The sequence below is a fragment of the Theropithecus gelada genome, chromosome 7a, assembly GCF_003255815.1.
Source record: "Theropithecus gelada isolate Dixy chromosome 7a, Tgel_1.0, whole genome shotgun sequence".
Classification (NCBI taxonomy): Eukaryota; Metazoa; Chordata; class Mammalia; order Primates; family Cercopithecidae; genus Theropithecus; species Theropithecus gelada.
Window position 1 is genome coordinate 53,820,617 of NC_037674.1, and position 14,988 is coordinate 53,835,604.

Here is a 14,988-nt window from a genome sequence, read left to right on the forward strand (position 1 = left end):
TAACGTTGTTCCAGGTCCCTCCAGGATCTAGCATAGCCACTGCGGGAACACACAGAGGCTATGCCTCCGCCCTGACTGGATTCCTGGACTGTAAGTATGGTGCCCTCCCCCCACCCCCACAGCACTGGGAGAGCAGAGGGAAGGCCTGGTGTGCTGAGGGAACACCAAGGACCTGTGCTATCTCCTGTGACCCTTCCAGTCTACTTCCTGCCCGGCAGGGGGGTGAAGGACCAACCTACAGCCAGCCATGACCCGTCCTCCCCACCTCGCTCTCAGAGCAGAAGAGACCCAGCCCCTGCCTCATTTTGCCAGGGAAGAAACAGCTGCCCAGGAGAGGTGGCGGCGTGCCTCTGTCTCACAGCTCCCACTGAGTCACTCGTCCGACGTGAGGTCGTTTCCTCTCCTTCCCCAACTGCAGAGAACACACAGGCTTGCTGTGGGTCCGGTGGCGCTGCAGGGCTGGAGAGCTGGGATCAGGAGATATTCTGATGTCTCTGCCTTTCACTCCTGCTCTGGCTGCCTTTCTCCCAGGGGCCTCTCCCACCCTCCTCCCCGACTGACCTCAAGAATAAGCCCAACAGTAAGCCTGGCACTAATCGGGGCGCTCCTCCTTGCTGTGGGGGCAGGGAAGGGGACAAGAGACCAGTCTCAGTCCCAGATGGCTGAGCCTCAGGACACTCCACTGAGGCCTCCTCCCCAACCTGCAAAGTTCTTCTCCTCTCGGGTAAGTAACTAGGCACACACAGAAACACACACACACGCATACACATGCACACACACACAAACACATGCACATACATGGGTAATTAGGCTCACACACACACGCACACACTCAGACACGTGCACACTAACACACAGGAATCTAGGGAGGAGAGGGAGAGGTAGAGAGAGGGGGGCAGACCCTAGGCCCACCCCCCGGGATGACTGGCAGCCCTTCCACAGCTGATCCAGCCTCCCAGCTCTGTACCCAGGGGAGCACTAGTGGGTCCTGAACGACAAGCCCATGTGGCCTGGAAGCAGAGGATCCTGGTACTGGGAAGCCAGACACCTGACTTATTGCCAAGGCTCTGCAGTGCTTCACCGTGAGACCCGACACAGAACTGGCCATTCCCTGTGCCTCAGTTTCCTATCTGGAACCTAGAGGAGGAATGAGATCATCTCTAAGCACGCCTTCTAGTTTCAGCATTCTGTGACTCCATACCTGTGACCTCTGGGACCCCTCAGGAAGTCTCAAGCATCGGAGAGTGCTGGGGGAGGGATCACCCTAACTCCAAGGAGGCGGGGAAGCCCAGGGAGACCTGTAGCTACCCTGGGCTGGCAGGGGGCACTCATCCTGCTGCAGCCTCCCAGGGAGGAGTCCAGGCTCGGGCAGGAGGCCAGAGGACAGAGGAGAGCTCCTCGACATGGCCTCAGGCAGCCCGAGGCCCTCCCCGATGTCCACACGTACCCCAGAAGCTCACCCCCTCGAGTTTCACTTCCCATTTCTGTTCCGAGGTTACAGAGTCTTTGGTCTAGCCCAGATCTCAGGCACAGCCCCAAGCCCCCAACACACACCCCCAATTCCCACAGTTGTCCAGACCCGATCCCAACTCCTCTTGCCAGGCCAGCCTTCCCACCACCTTCCCAGTTGCTCCCACAGGGAGGCCGGTGAGGGCAGCCCAGCTGCTTGTGCCAACAGAGGCTCCCCTGGCCCTGCATGGCCGGAGCCTGATAACATTCTCCTAAATTAAACAGTAAACAAGAAGTTGTTTTAGATTTTCCTGACGCTGCAGTTCCTGATTAATCCTCACAGCAAACAAAAGAGAGATAATTAACCTAAAAGAGGGTCACTTCCTGTTTCCAGGTGGACTCTCCAGCCTGAGCCAGGGGAACCTGTTCAGAGGGGTCCAGCTCCAGACCACCTCTCCCCTCCCCCGCCTCTCCTGTGTCTGCCCAATCCCGGGCTACACCCTCAGCCTGCCTCCTAGATCCCACCTAAGCAAGTTGGGAGCAGGCACTCCGGCCTGGGGTTTTCCTGGCTGTGCCTGTGGCTTGCTGGACAGGGGTGGGTAGGGTGGCCGAGGCCTCAGGGCCTTTGCAGAGGACCCTCCCCTTCTCTGCTATGTGCCCTTGGACAGGCCAAGTCACTTCAGAGGCCTCAGTCTGCTCATCCATCAGATTCTTTATCTCCCAAGGATAAAATGAAAAAAAAATTGAGACCACTTAAGATTAGGCAGAAATATTTTATCTTATTTTTTAGAGATGGATGCTGAAATATTTAGGGGTAAAAGGGCTTGATGTCTATAATTTAAAGTACTCTGGAAAAAATAGATAAAGCAAAATGTGGGAAAATGTCAACAATTGTTAAATCTAGATGAGGGGTATACGGGAGTTCCCTCTACTATTCTCTCTACTTTTTCGTATGTCTGAAAATGTTCCTAATAAAATTAAAAAAAAAAAAATAGCACAGTCACGTGAGCCAGGCAGAAGCCCCACACACAATGCCTGGTGCTCCTGGTAAGCCTGAAAGGCAACTGGGTCTCTGAAGTAGGTTAAACCTCCCCCCGCCATCTCCTTTATGTTGTTTCCCTAGAAATCGCTTTTCACAAATTCCACTGAGCCCTAGCTGCACATTTAAAAGCCTTAACACATTCAGAAGCCAGACGCTGCCCTTTATTGAGGTGACTGCTGTCTTGTGACCACACCTCCCCCACCCACCAGGCTCCCCATGTCCGCTGCAGAGCAGCCAGGGGCTGGGGGTCCTGATACTGATTCCATCCTCATGTGGCCACCACCCTCCCGGAGCCTCAGAATGTCCCTACCTGTGGAGCAGAAATGATGACAAGTCAGAAACTGCCTGGGCATCTCATTCAAAGGCAAAGTGTCATGGACAAAGAGACTGAAATCTCCACTTAACAGATGGGAAAGCTGAGGCCCAGGGCCAGAAGAGACTGGAAGCAAAATAAGGAAGGAGAACAGAGGGTGGAGGAGGTGCGCAAAGCTCCCCAGCTGTTCCAACTCCCCCTCCTCCCCAGCCCCCTATCCCTACCCTGGTGGTGTGGGTTGGAGACAGGGGGGCTTGCGTCTCTTTCTCTGGCTCCTGTTTATCGAGCTTCCTGGTCAGAAATAAATGGCCATGATTGCAGTCTCCCAGCCAGGCCCAGCTGACCCTCGCCAACACTGGCCAGGCTTGCCTCTGTGGATCGATAATGGAGAGTTATCAGTACCCCAAATGATCAATAGCTAATTGCTGAATGCCGTGCAATTCATCGGGGAGAGTTATGTATGGCCAGTGACTGGGTGGCCCCTCCCCAGCCTGGCACAGCCATCAGGGACAGGGAGGGCTGTATCTACGGTGAGTGTCTCAGCAGCAAAGCAGCCCATAACTCAGGAGCTTCTCAAACAGATGTTTTGGGCCCAGCCCACATCCCCAGGCCCAAGGGACCACCCAGGGAGGAAGTGGCAGTGGCCACAGAGGCCCCAAGGGAGGCACTGCAGGCCCCCGATCAGCCTAGTTGGCCCCCAGGCATGCCCAAGGAACCCAAGATGGATAAGCCCAGTCCCTGCTACCAAGGTGCTCCCAAGTCAAAAGAAACAAACTGCCACCCAGGCCTTGCACGCAGTGGGTACACAGCAAATCATAAATGTTTCCTAAATGTAAAGCTGATACACTGCTCTCAGAGTTCTGGGGAAGGATGGGCTGCTTCCAGGAGGGGTGACCAATAGAAGGGTTTTTTTGTTTTGGTTTTTGGTTTTTTAATGTGGCATTTGGGCTGAGCCTTAAAAAGTGGGTGGGATCTCCATGGACAGAGATGGGGGAGAACTCTCAGGTGGAAGGACCACGGAGGAGGAAAGCGACAGCAGGCCTAATTGGCTGGAGCCTGGGGACACAGAGAGGTGTGAGGGAGAGGGCTGGGCTGGGACATAAGGTTGTACAAGGTGCCGAGGAGTCGGGACACTAGCCTGGAGGTAACAGAGAGTACTGGAAGGGTGTTGGGTAAGAGTGTGACAGCCAGCCTGGGCTTGGGAAGGTCTGTCTATGGTTTCCACCAGGTTACATGCCCCAAGAGGGCAGAAGCTGGTCTTACTCATCTCTGTCCCCATAGTACCCAGCACAGCCAGGCCCAGAGGAGGTGCCCAAATAGTGATTCATTGAATGATCATAGATCATCAAATTGTAGGACAGGTGAGTCCTGGAATTACAGCCGTGAAATAGCATGTTTTTATAATGCCCTGCCATGTAGAAAAATACATATTAGAGCCTCAAAAATAGCCTTGTAAGGCAGGCAGGGAGATCATTCTGTCCAGTGTCCAAAGGGGAAAGCCGAAGCTCAAAGAGGGACAGTGATCTGTCCAAGGTGATACACCAGAAAGGACCAAGGCCCAGCGCCCTCCCCACCCTGCCCCATAAGGCTCAGGCCTTGGCATGGCCAGGGTTGCCTGGGAGGTGAAGGGCTACCCCTCACTCGTCCCTGGGGTCTCCTGCCTCCCCCTAGGAAGCCCCCTAATTTCAGCCCCTCCCTGTGCTGGGGCAGGAGAAATACAGCAGATGCTGCCTCATTGAGCATCCCTCATTCCAGCCCCAGCTGAGACTGGCTAACAGTCATCATGACAGCCTGTCCTTGCACCTATAATGGAAACAGAGCCAAGAAGGGAATCTCTAGAACCCTCAAGCTGGTCTAGACAGAAGACAAAGCCACTCCTCCCCCAGCCTCCACCCCAGAAGTTTGGGAAGCCTCACTGTGGAGCAAGAACACTGGACCAGGAGTCCAGAGACTGGGTCAAGCCTAACTCACTATGTGGCTTCTGGAGACTCACTTCCCACCATGGCCTCAGTTTTCTCAAATGTGAAATGGAACAATGCTGTCCGTCTACTTTATTAGAACTACCATGAGGACTAAACAAAAGAAGGAGTATAAAAACACAAAACTACAAAGCAGATTTTACCTTGGAAAATAATAATAATAGGGCTCCTCTTTACTTCTACCTGAACACTGAAACTCCAACACGACTCACTTCCCTTTCCTGCAGAAGGCAAAACATCAGCTAATATTTACTGAGATCCTACAATGCCGTTGGCAGGGGCTGCTTTACATGCGTTACTTCCAAGTGGGCTATGATAGACATCATCCCCACATGACACCCATGAGGAAAGTGAGGCTCAGTAAAGTCAAGTGACTTGTCCAAGCTTACCCAGCCTGAAGCAGCTGAGCCAAGATTCAAACCCACTTTCATCTGGCATCCAAGCCCAGGCCCTCTGGATCCACCAGGCTGATTTGAGGAGCCACTCCACACCCCAAAGTCTCAGAGCTTCAGAATCAGCGCTTAGGGTGTGGAGACATGTCACATACACACACACTCCACTGAGGCTAGTGACACTAACACCAGAGGCACAGTGCCACCCCATGGTAAGGCCATGAGAGCTGGGAGGGGCACGTGAGGAGGGTGGCTGGCACAGCTGGCCTTGAGCTAACTGGATCAGTCCTGGGCATGGAGCTGCCTATCTGGCTGCCCTGGCGGACGGGTGCTGGAACTGGGCCACCTGCCAAGGCCCAGCCTCCATGTCCAAACCAACCTGGACACCGAAGTTCCATTTTGGCCCCTCTTGCCCTGACCCTGGTGGCTGGCAGTGCCCACATAGATCCAGACGGCCATGGTGGCAGCTGCTATCCCTCCTCCAGCGGCTGGCACCTCCCCTGATGTGGCCATATGGCCCCATATGCTCTCTGACAGCTGGAGTGCTGAAACAACTGCCTCAGGACGTCCTCTGCAGAGGCCCCGAGGCCCCGGCCGCCCCACCCACCCCTGCCCAGCAAGCACAGGCACAGCCAGAAAATCCCGAGACTGCAGTGCCCGCTCCCAACTTGCTTAGTGACCTTGTGCTGGTCACTGCCCCGCTCTAGGTCTCAAGCTCTTCCTCTATCAAATAGCAATGCCGAACAGTCCTCTTCCTTTGTAGCCCTCCTCCGAGGTTACAAACTCCCACTCAAACTCACACCAGTTATCCATGGAGACAAACAAACATGTCCACTTTACAGACGCAGAAACTGAGGCAGACCCATGGGCCTCAGGGGCTTACTGAAGTGCACACAGTGGCAGGGCCAGTACTGGAGGCTGCATCTATGACTTCAAGACACTTGCCACCTCTGTATGCCCAGGTGGTGGGACTGGTGAATCCTGAGCCCTTGCCCAACTCTGACAACCTAGATCACCCCACCCAGGTCTTCCCAGCTCCCGGACAACCCCTCCCATGACCACCAGAGAAGTGGTTTATATTGCAAATCTAATTGTGTCCCTCCAGAACTTCAACCCTGCAAGCCCTGAATTCAGAATCAGCCCACACTCCTCAGATGGGCACTGAGGGTCCTCTTCTGTTAGGTGCCAACTTTCTCCATGCTCCCATGAGAACTACTCCACTGCAAACACGTTCTACCCTTGCCCAGCGCTTCCTACCTCCATGCCTTTGCCAGTGCTGTGCCATCTTCCTAGAAAGCCCCCACTCACGTTCACATTAGCCATTCACTCATTTAGTCAACAAATATTTACTAAAGCATCAACAAAGTGCCGGAAAATCTCAGCAGGTCAAAGCCCCGCCAGTCCCCTCCTTCTGAAACAGCCCCTTGCCACTCCCCCACTGAGCCTCTGGGTCACCCAGCTGGCTTCACTCATACTCAGAGGTATGGGTTCAAATCGGTTTCCCCTTTGAGAGCCCATTCGGGGAGGGGCCCAGGCTCCTCACTGGTTTCCCCAGCACTCAGTCCAGGTCTCAAGCCAGAAGATGCCTCCAAAGGTGAAGTGAGGCTCAAGGGTAGGATTCCAGGCCATGGAGAGTAAGAGCCAAGGTGTGGTTCTTGGCAACAGGGATGTGGGCCCCAGAAGCCCATGGAAAAAACTCTGAGACTGGTCAGGGTGGCTCTCAGGACCACAAAGGTATGCCTGAGAGGTCAGGGGCAGTCTTCCCCCCTTGAGTCACCCCACGGCCCAGCCCACTCAATACATTCTTATCACTGGAATTGTTAGAATACTTTTACAATTTAAAACCCAAATATGGCAGGGTCAGGTCTTGCCTAGGGAGGGCAATTAAGGGGGTCACACTGGGCACTGCTCCCTCCCAGTCAGGAGGTTGGGGTGGGGAAGTGGCTGTTTTCCTAAAGGGGGCAGTCAGTAGGGGCTGGGAGCCCCTGGCTGGAATTTTCACCCCTGGTAGAACAGACCAGGGACCAAAGAACTGCCCCTGGTCTCCCCCTCACCATGGCGTGGGACCCCAAATGAAGGGTTCGTTTAGCTGGAGTTGGTTGGGGTTGGGGTGGAGATACCAGAAGAATCAGGGAAGGGGTTCAAGCAGGCACGGATGATAGGGGTGGAACAAAGCTAGGCGTCTTGCCATGCTCCAGCCATCTGGATGTCAACCAGAGCTTTGGTCAACACTCGGGAGGCAAAAGTCTGGAGCTTAGGGAGCCACAGGGGAAGAAGAAGAGGAGCTGACAGAGAAAGAGAGAAGAAAAAAACAATGGCAAAAAAGGCCATTATCAGCCAGACCCAGCAAGGGAGGAGTGGGGAGAGGCAGAGAGTCTTCCCGGCAGGGAGAAGCCAGCAGGGGCTGAGGAGGTCACCACCAGGATCCAGCAGGCTGAGCCCCACCCCCAGTGGTAACTCCCAGGCAACAGCTCTTACCCTGAAGGCCCTGGGGATGACTCCAGGCTGCCAGCAGGACTGAGGCAAGTCACAGAAGCCTGTCTGGGGCTGACAGCTCTGACTTCCTGTTCTTCAGGTGGGCCACCTGGGGAGGAAGTGGCCACAATAGCCACCAGAATCCCCTTCAATTCCCCCAGTGCACATTTACATCTCCACGGGGCATCTTTGGCCCACAAAGGGGCTCTAGGATGGAGAGGGTAGGAAGGCTTCTGGGGCCGAAACAGAAGGACAATGCCAGGACCCAGCATAGAGTGCCAGGCTGGGTGGGGAGTGATTCGGATTCCCAGGATGGCAGTGAACTCCCAGAGCTGTGCAGAGGATGACAGGAGCTGAAGCTCAGACAGCATCTGGCCCCAAATCCAGGAAGCACATATTTAACCAGGCTAGGGTCAAAAGCTCCCACAGGTCAGGAGCTTTTGCTCAACTGCCTCCGGCTGAGAACAGCCACCGGCCAGGTAAACATGTCACACGCAGCAGGAGCCTGGCTGCCAGGTCAATAAAGAAGGCCTGGGTGCCCTCCATGCCTCACCAAAGACCATGGTCCGTGGATACCCTTGCAGTGGAAAAGGGCTGTCCTGAGACTTAGAAGACTACCTCCATCTCTGCCACAAAATCCTCCTCTGTGAAATGGATAAGAACCTTGCCCAGCAGTCCTGCATTCCACAAAGTAGCTGAGAGATTCCAGAAGGATAATGGAGGTGGAAGTAAGGTTTAAGCCTGAAAGCTGATATTACCATAGACATTACCATACTCCAGAGACCCAGGTAGATACTGACTGGTCCAGTCACCACACCCCTCCACGCAGCATCCAGGCTGAGATCAAGACTTCTAACCACACAGGTTCACACGGTGAGTGGCAGGAAATAAGGCATATGGATGGGGGCTGCTTGGGATCCCGGCAGTTACAACCCCAGGGAAGTCCAAGATGGAAGGACTCAGGAGCAACCAGAGAAGGCTTCCTGGAGGAGGAAAAACGTGCCCTGGAAACAAGGAGGATGAGGAGCCTGCAGGAGTCCTGACCCCAGACCGTTCCTTGAGCCTCTCACTCCAGAGGGGCACCATCTTGGACCACAGCTTTCCATCCCATCTTCCATGGACCGACTGGGTTGGCAGTTAGGGGTGTGGGGAGGTTCCCTCAGGCAGCCAGCACAGGTCCAGAGTGTGGGAGGAGACTCACAAGGGGAGAGGGTACAAAGCACAGCCACAACCTCAATGCAGAGTGAGGCACGTGGGGGCATGGCTCCAAGCAGGGATGGGGCACCAGGCCGGCAGACCTGGAGATGCCCCCTCCCATCCCTAGCCTTTTGGGAGCTCCTAAGGGTCCAGGTCTGGTGGGGCGCGCCTTGCGGCGAGTTCCCTTCTTCCAGCCTTGGTCCCGAGGAGCAGAAGGCGCTGGGACACACACATACACGCCCGGGCACGTCTCCACATTCCCCCAACTCAACCTCGGTGTCTTCCGCCTGCCTGCAAAGACAACCTCCGGAGCCCAGGGCCTGGGAGCTGTCGCCGAGCGGTCCCGCCTGACCCTGGTGGGGTCATCTGACTCCGGCGCCCCGAGCGGCTCCAGCACGGCGCCGCCGGGCTGGGTGGGTGCCCCAGAGAGCAGGCGGCTGCGCGACTGGGGAGGTAGAGACGCACCCCTCCGCCCGCCAGGCGGCCCGGCCCGCGCCCCCGCCCTGCTCCCCTAGCGTTCTCTTCTCTGGAAAGAAAGGCCGGAGTTGCACCCTGAAAGCGCCTCCGTCCCCACCCCTCCCGGCCCGCCGCGCCCCAGGGGCTCCACAAAGTTGCTGCAAGTCGCCGAGGCTGCAGCTGCAGGTGAGGGTGAGAAGAGGCCGCGCGGCGGGTGGGAGCGCGGTCACGGCTTGGGGTGCCGAGCGCGCCCCTTCCCAGCCCCGAGCGTGCACGCCCCCCACGGACGCGCACCCAGCACCCCACCCCCGCCGCTGCCCCCGAGGCTCCCGCCCAATCAGAGGCCGCGCACACCGCGCCGCCTGCGGGCAGACACACGGGTTCCCCCGCCTGCGCCCCTGCGGCCCTGGCCCCGCCGCAGCGTCCCGGCCCGGCCTCACTCACCGTCTTGGGCGCGCAGTCCGCGCGTGGCTCCGCTCCGGGTCGGCATCCCCCTGCTCGGCTGCCTCCGGTCCCCGCTCCGGCTCCGGTTCCCGCTCCGCAGGGCTCGGCTCCGAGATGGTGGCCGCGGCGGCGAGCGCGGCAGGGAGGGCGTGTATGTGCGCGTGAGAACGCGCAGCGTGTGCTTGTGCGTGTGCACGGGAGGGTCCCGGCTCCCCTGCGCGCCCCGCTCCTGCCTCCTCGCCACGCCGCGATGCCCGCAGAATCCCTACCGCGCGCCCCCACTGCCCAGCGCTCACACACGCGCACACCCGGGCGCACACACCCGGCTCCACACTCCCAACTCGCCCTCCTGGGGCGCTCACAAAGATCCCCTGCCACGCCGGCCGGAGCTTTCGGAGCGCCACCCTGGGCCCCTCCTGGACCCGCCGGCCTCAGGTGCCCCGCTGCTCCCCGTGGGGACCCCGCGGGCGGCCCGGCTCCCGCACCCTGCCTGGCCGGGCCGCGGCCGCGCTCCCAGCCCGAACCCGGGCCCAGGTGCCGACTCGGGCTCCCCGCACTCCCGCACTAAGCGCCGGCCCCCTCCGCTGCGCCGCGGTCCTTCTCTCCCCCTCTTCCAGCCCGGCCTCTCCGGCGCCTCCCTGCCTTCTCCCACCGGCCCAGCCCGGTCCTCGTTCTCCCCGCTGCTCTCCCTCTGTCTGGTCGCCGCCCTCTCCCGCACCCCCTCCTCCCCACCGCCCTGTGCTGCCTCTCACATTCTCCGCATTACAGCGGGTGCCGCCCGCCGCTCGCGGGGCCCAGGGTTCGAGCGCGCAGTGGGCGGCGAGGGGACCCGCCGCGCCCGGCCCCGCCGCCCCCTCCGCTCTCCGCGGCTCCGCGGCTGCTAGCTCTGGCCTGGCGCTAGGGTGGCGACGTCCCGCGCTAGCCTCGGCTGCCGCTGACAGCTCTCATCTCGCCCGGGCTTAAAGGGATAGCGCACTCGGCTCGACCGGCCCCACCCGGGGGCGCCGGGGAGGGGGCACCGCCGCGCGGGAACAGTCCGGGGCGGTGGCGCAGCAGGGGCCGTGCGGGCGACGCCCTGTCCGCCGCCGTGGAGCCCGGCCCTCGGGGCTGGAGGTGAGTCAAGGAGAAGGACGGTCGGGAGCTGCCGGGACCACGCTATCCAGGGGGCGCTCAGCGGCCAAGCCTCTGGGCCGACAGTGGGTGTGCGGCGGTTTAGGCTGAGCGCCCTGGACTGCGGGGCTGGGGAGGGGGATCAGGGAAGCTGCCGTCCGAGTCTGAACTCCAGGGGAAGGCACCTGTCATACTGGGAGGACAGGGCTCAAGGGTTGGCGTCCTGCTCCTGCTGTGTCACCTTGGGCAAATGCCGACCCCTCTTTGCACCTCAATTTACCCCCTTTGGAAGGGCATGACTTCCATCATCTCTGAGCCCATGCCTATCTCGATATGGTATTAGATCCCATAGGAGGGGGAGTCCCAAGGTAGGCCCCCAGCCCCCAGAGTCCCACCGCCTTCTTGCCCGTGAGAGCTGAGGCCACCGCTGAGACTGCAATCCTTGCCACCCCGGACACTCACCAGGCCGGGTCGGCCTCCTCCTTCGATCTGCCTCATCAGAGGAACCAGGGAACGAGGCAAAGTTGAATTGGTACTGGGACCTACCGTTTGTAGAGCTCTCTCACATCCAAGATCTCCTTGGACCCTCATGACACCCCTGGGAAGTAAAGTGCACCCCTAGGCTGCTGGTCAGCCTGATCCTGGACAAGTCTGGCACATGAGCATTTCGTCTTCAGGGCCCCCTCCCCACCCTTACTCCTACCCCAGACTGTCCCTTGCTCCCCAACCCTGCAGAGGGATGCATTTTGCCCATTGTTCAGGAAGTTTCTGTCATGTGTCCCATCCTGTGCTAGGTCCTGGAGACACACAGATGATTTAGACACATTCCTACCTTCAGAAAATAAGAATGAGGGAGGTGTGATAGAGCTGTGGGGGGTGGAGGAGGTCCTGGAGGAGGTGACATTGAAGCCAGGTAGTGAAGGATGAGTAAGAATTGGCCAGGCAGAAAGGAACAGAAAGGGGATCCCATGCCAAGAGAAGAGCACGTGCAAAGACCTGGAAGTGGGAAACGGAGTGATGGGTGTTTCGGAGGGAAGACAAGCTATAAATCCTTGATTTGAGGAGTTTCGACTTTGTTCTGGGGCAGCAGCAGAGCGGCCGCTTGGCAAATCTAGGCAGCAGCCCCCACCCCCACCTTTCAGCCATCACAGAGGTGTGGCTAAAGGCTTCCCAAACTCAGCAGCTTTTGCCAGAGGGCCACCTCCTTTTCTGTTTATCCCCTCTAAGCCCAGACCCAACCTCTGCACCCTTATCCACAGCCAGATACAGCACAGCCTCCCCCTGCTGACCGGAGCTGGAAGTAGGAGAAGCCCAGGCTGCACTGTGGCTGTGATGTGAGTCCAGGAGGGGCCAGGCTCCTGTACCCACCCATCAAGAAGGTGCCCTGTGAAGACCCCAGACTTTGGTATCAGGCAGATCCAGTGTCAGTTCCAGCCCCAGTGTCCTCCTCGGTACAATGGGGAAAAAATATGTTGCCAGTAACGTGACTGGCAAAGAATCCACGAGGGACGATGCTCAGAAATGGCTCAGCACACAGCGGGCATGTGGCAAATGGCCTTTTCTTCCCCGTGCCTGAGCTTGGCTTTGTGGCCCATCCCAAAGTCCCAATTGTCTCCCCTCTCCCTCCTTCCCTGGCCATTTTCCTTTTGCCTCCCTACCAGACTTCCTGGGGGTCTCAAGGGAGATGAGCTCATGGCTGTTGCCTGCTCTGGCTCAGCATGCCTCCTGAGGAGTCTTCCCAGGGCTTCCAGGTGAGCCCTAGGGAAGCCACACACAGACAAACAGCCTTTCCCCAGAGTCTCTGACATCCATGCAGAGCAGCGATTTCAGCCTGCATCCCCATCCATTCCCCACCATCCAGTTCTCCCGCTTACTTCTGCTGTCTTGGGAGCCACACAGCCTTTGTGTCCGTGCTTGGGAGTTTATGCCCAGCTATGCAAACTCAAATAGGTGGCATACTTTCTCTGTGCCTTAGCTCCCTCCTGAAGTATGGGAGCAAGCTGGTAGGCACCACAGGGATGATGAGCCTAAGTCTATGTCATTTATTGTCCCCAGCAAGTCCAAGCCTAGGCCCTCTACCCAGGAGTTCTGCACAAAGGCAGTCATATGCAGAGGCCTCTCTGGGATCCCCTTGTGTCCTGCCCTTGTGCTGGTGGCCAGAGGCTGTTGCCACCTCTTCCTTTCAGTAGGCTTTACAGAGTGGCATGGCATGAATAATGACCGGGCCCGCTCCATGGCCAGAGCAGTAGTAGCTGGGGGCCTGGGGCAGGGACCGGGAACCAGACCAGTTGGGCAACTCCAGGAGGGAGCTCCTCTACTAGGAGCTGGCAGCTGCTTCCCACCACAGAGTCTGGGTCAGTGCCCCCACAAATGCCTGCCCAGGGCTGCTCTGCTGTTTCCAGCCATCTCCACGGGCCAGTCATGGAGAACTTTGGCAGTGTCCCAGATCTAATCATCACACCAAGTCCAGCCGAGACTGAGAGTGGCCCACATGGAATTCGAGGCAGCAGTGGGCATTTCCCACCCACTTCCTCTGAAACTCCTGGTTTCCTAAGCCAGGCTGAAACGTGGGTCACCAAGGGTTCAGAGAAATGCCCCACCCAGCTGGGCTGTCTTCCTTGCTGTCTCTAAACACATCCAATCTCCCCACCTCCACGTCTTTCCCCACCTGTCCCCACCACCTTTTGGTTTCCACACGTCTCAAGTCCTTCCATCCCTAAGCAGCCAGCATCAACCACCCCCTCCCCACCCCAATCTCCCTCCTCCTCCCTCCTTCTCTTTACTCTTGGCAGAGTGTGGCTGGGAGATTTTTGTTCATTGGCTCACCCTCATGCTAATCTTGATGTTATCATTCCCATTTCAGAGAAGAAAAAATCAAGGCTCAGGGAGAGGTTCCAGGATTTGAACTGAGAGCCAACATTCTTTATTCTTTCCATGAACATGCATTGTTGGCCTACTTCATGCCACACAATGTGCCAGACATGGGAAATACATGGTGGAGACCTCAGAGTCCAGAGGAGACAGGAAGAAACCAAACCACCATGCAAACAAATGTAAAATGACAACTGGGACAAGTGCTGTGACAAGGTCTGTGGGGACCTGGTCTGGTCTGGACTAGGGAATCAGGAGAGGCTTCTTGCAGGATGCGACATTCAACATAGCACCAGAAGGTGGAGTAGACAATGACCCAGAGAAGTGGGGACTCCAGAGAGAGGGAATAGCATGTGCAAAGTCCCCATGGTGAGAGGAAAGAGAGAAGTCCATGTGGCCAGAGCATGAGGAGAGAGGATTAGATGGGGGTGCGGGTGGCATGAGTCAGGACAATAGGTTCTAGTGGAACCAGCAAGGAGTTGGGGTTTTAGACTGGAGGCTCTGGGCTGGCCCTGGAGGTTCAAAGCAGAGGACAGTGCTGCCACTGTTCCTCCAGCTGTCACTTTCCAGCCCACCACTCTGCACCCAGGGACCACTTCCACCCTCTTCTCTGATGCCCAGGCCCTGGTACAAGGCGGGACATCCTGGGGACTCAGACTGGGCAGCTGAGTGGGCAGCCTCGTGAGGGAGCAGGAGGCCTTGGCCCTGCCTCTCGTCAGATGCTAGCTGGATGTCTCTGGGCAGCACCTGCCCCTCCATGTCCCCCAGAACTGTGAAGAATGGACTGATCATCTTTTGCTATCTCTGGTTGATCCTGGACCATAGCTTATAACGAGGGAATGGAGAAGATACAGCATGACTCCACCCAGGCCAGATTCCAGGGCCTTGGCCCTGCAGTGGGCAGAGGGGCTGCCTGAGGCCTGCTTCTTTTTTTTTTTTTTTTTTTTTTTTTTTTTTGAGACGGAGTCTCGCTCTGTCACCCAGGCTGGAGTGCAGTGGCCGGATCTCAGCTCACTGCAAGCTCCGCCTCCCGGGTTTACGCCATTCTCCTGCCTCAGCCTCCCGAGTAGCTGGGACTACAGGCGCCTGCCACCTCGCCCAGCTAAGTTTTTTGTATTTTTAGTAGAGACGGGGTTTCACTGTGTTAGCCAGGATAGTCTCGATCTCCTGACCTCGTGATCCGCCCGTCTCGGCCTCCCAAAGTGCTGGGATTACAGGCTTGAGCCACCGCGCCCGGCCTGAGGCCTGCTTCTGACCTAT

At 57.7% G+C, this 14,988-nt stretch overlaps 1 protein-coding gene across 6 annotated transcripts in view; it reads right to left on the reverse strand.

Annotated features, from left to right (window-relative positions):
* LINGO1 (leucine rich repeat and Ig domain containing 1) overlaps positions 1–11,376 on the reverse strand; it is a 207,255-nt gene extending 195,879 nt beyond the window's left edge. For 2 of the 6 annotated variants that reach the window (XM_025390125.1, XM_025390123.1), the window contains exon 1: positions 9,748–9,998. The gene's annotated coding sequence lies outside the window, so the exon portion shown is untranslated. Of the gene's footprint in view, positions 1–9,747; positions 10,002–10,499; positions 10,691–10,723; positions 10,797–11,319 lie in introns of those variants that run through there. The other 4 variants (XM_025390119.1, XM_025390116.1, XM_025390117.1 and 1 more) reach the window with 4 other exon arrangements.
* Positions 11,377–14,988: the final 3,612 nt, after the last annotated feature.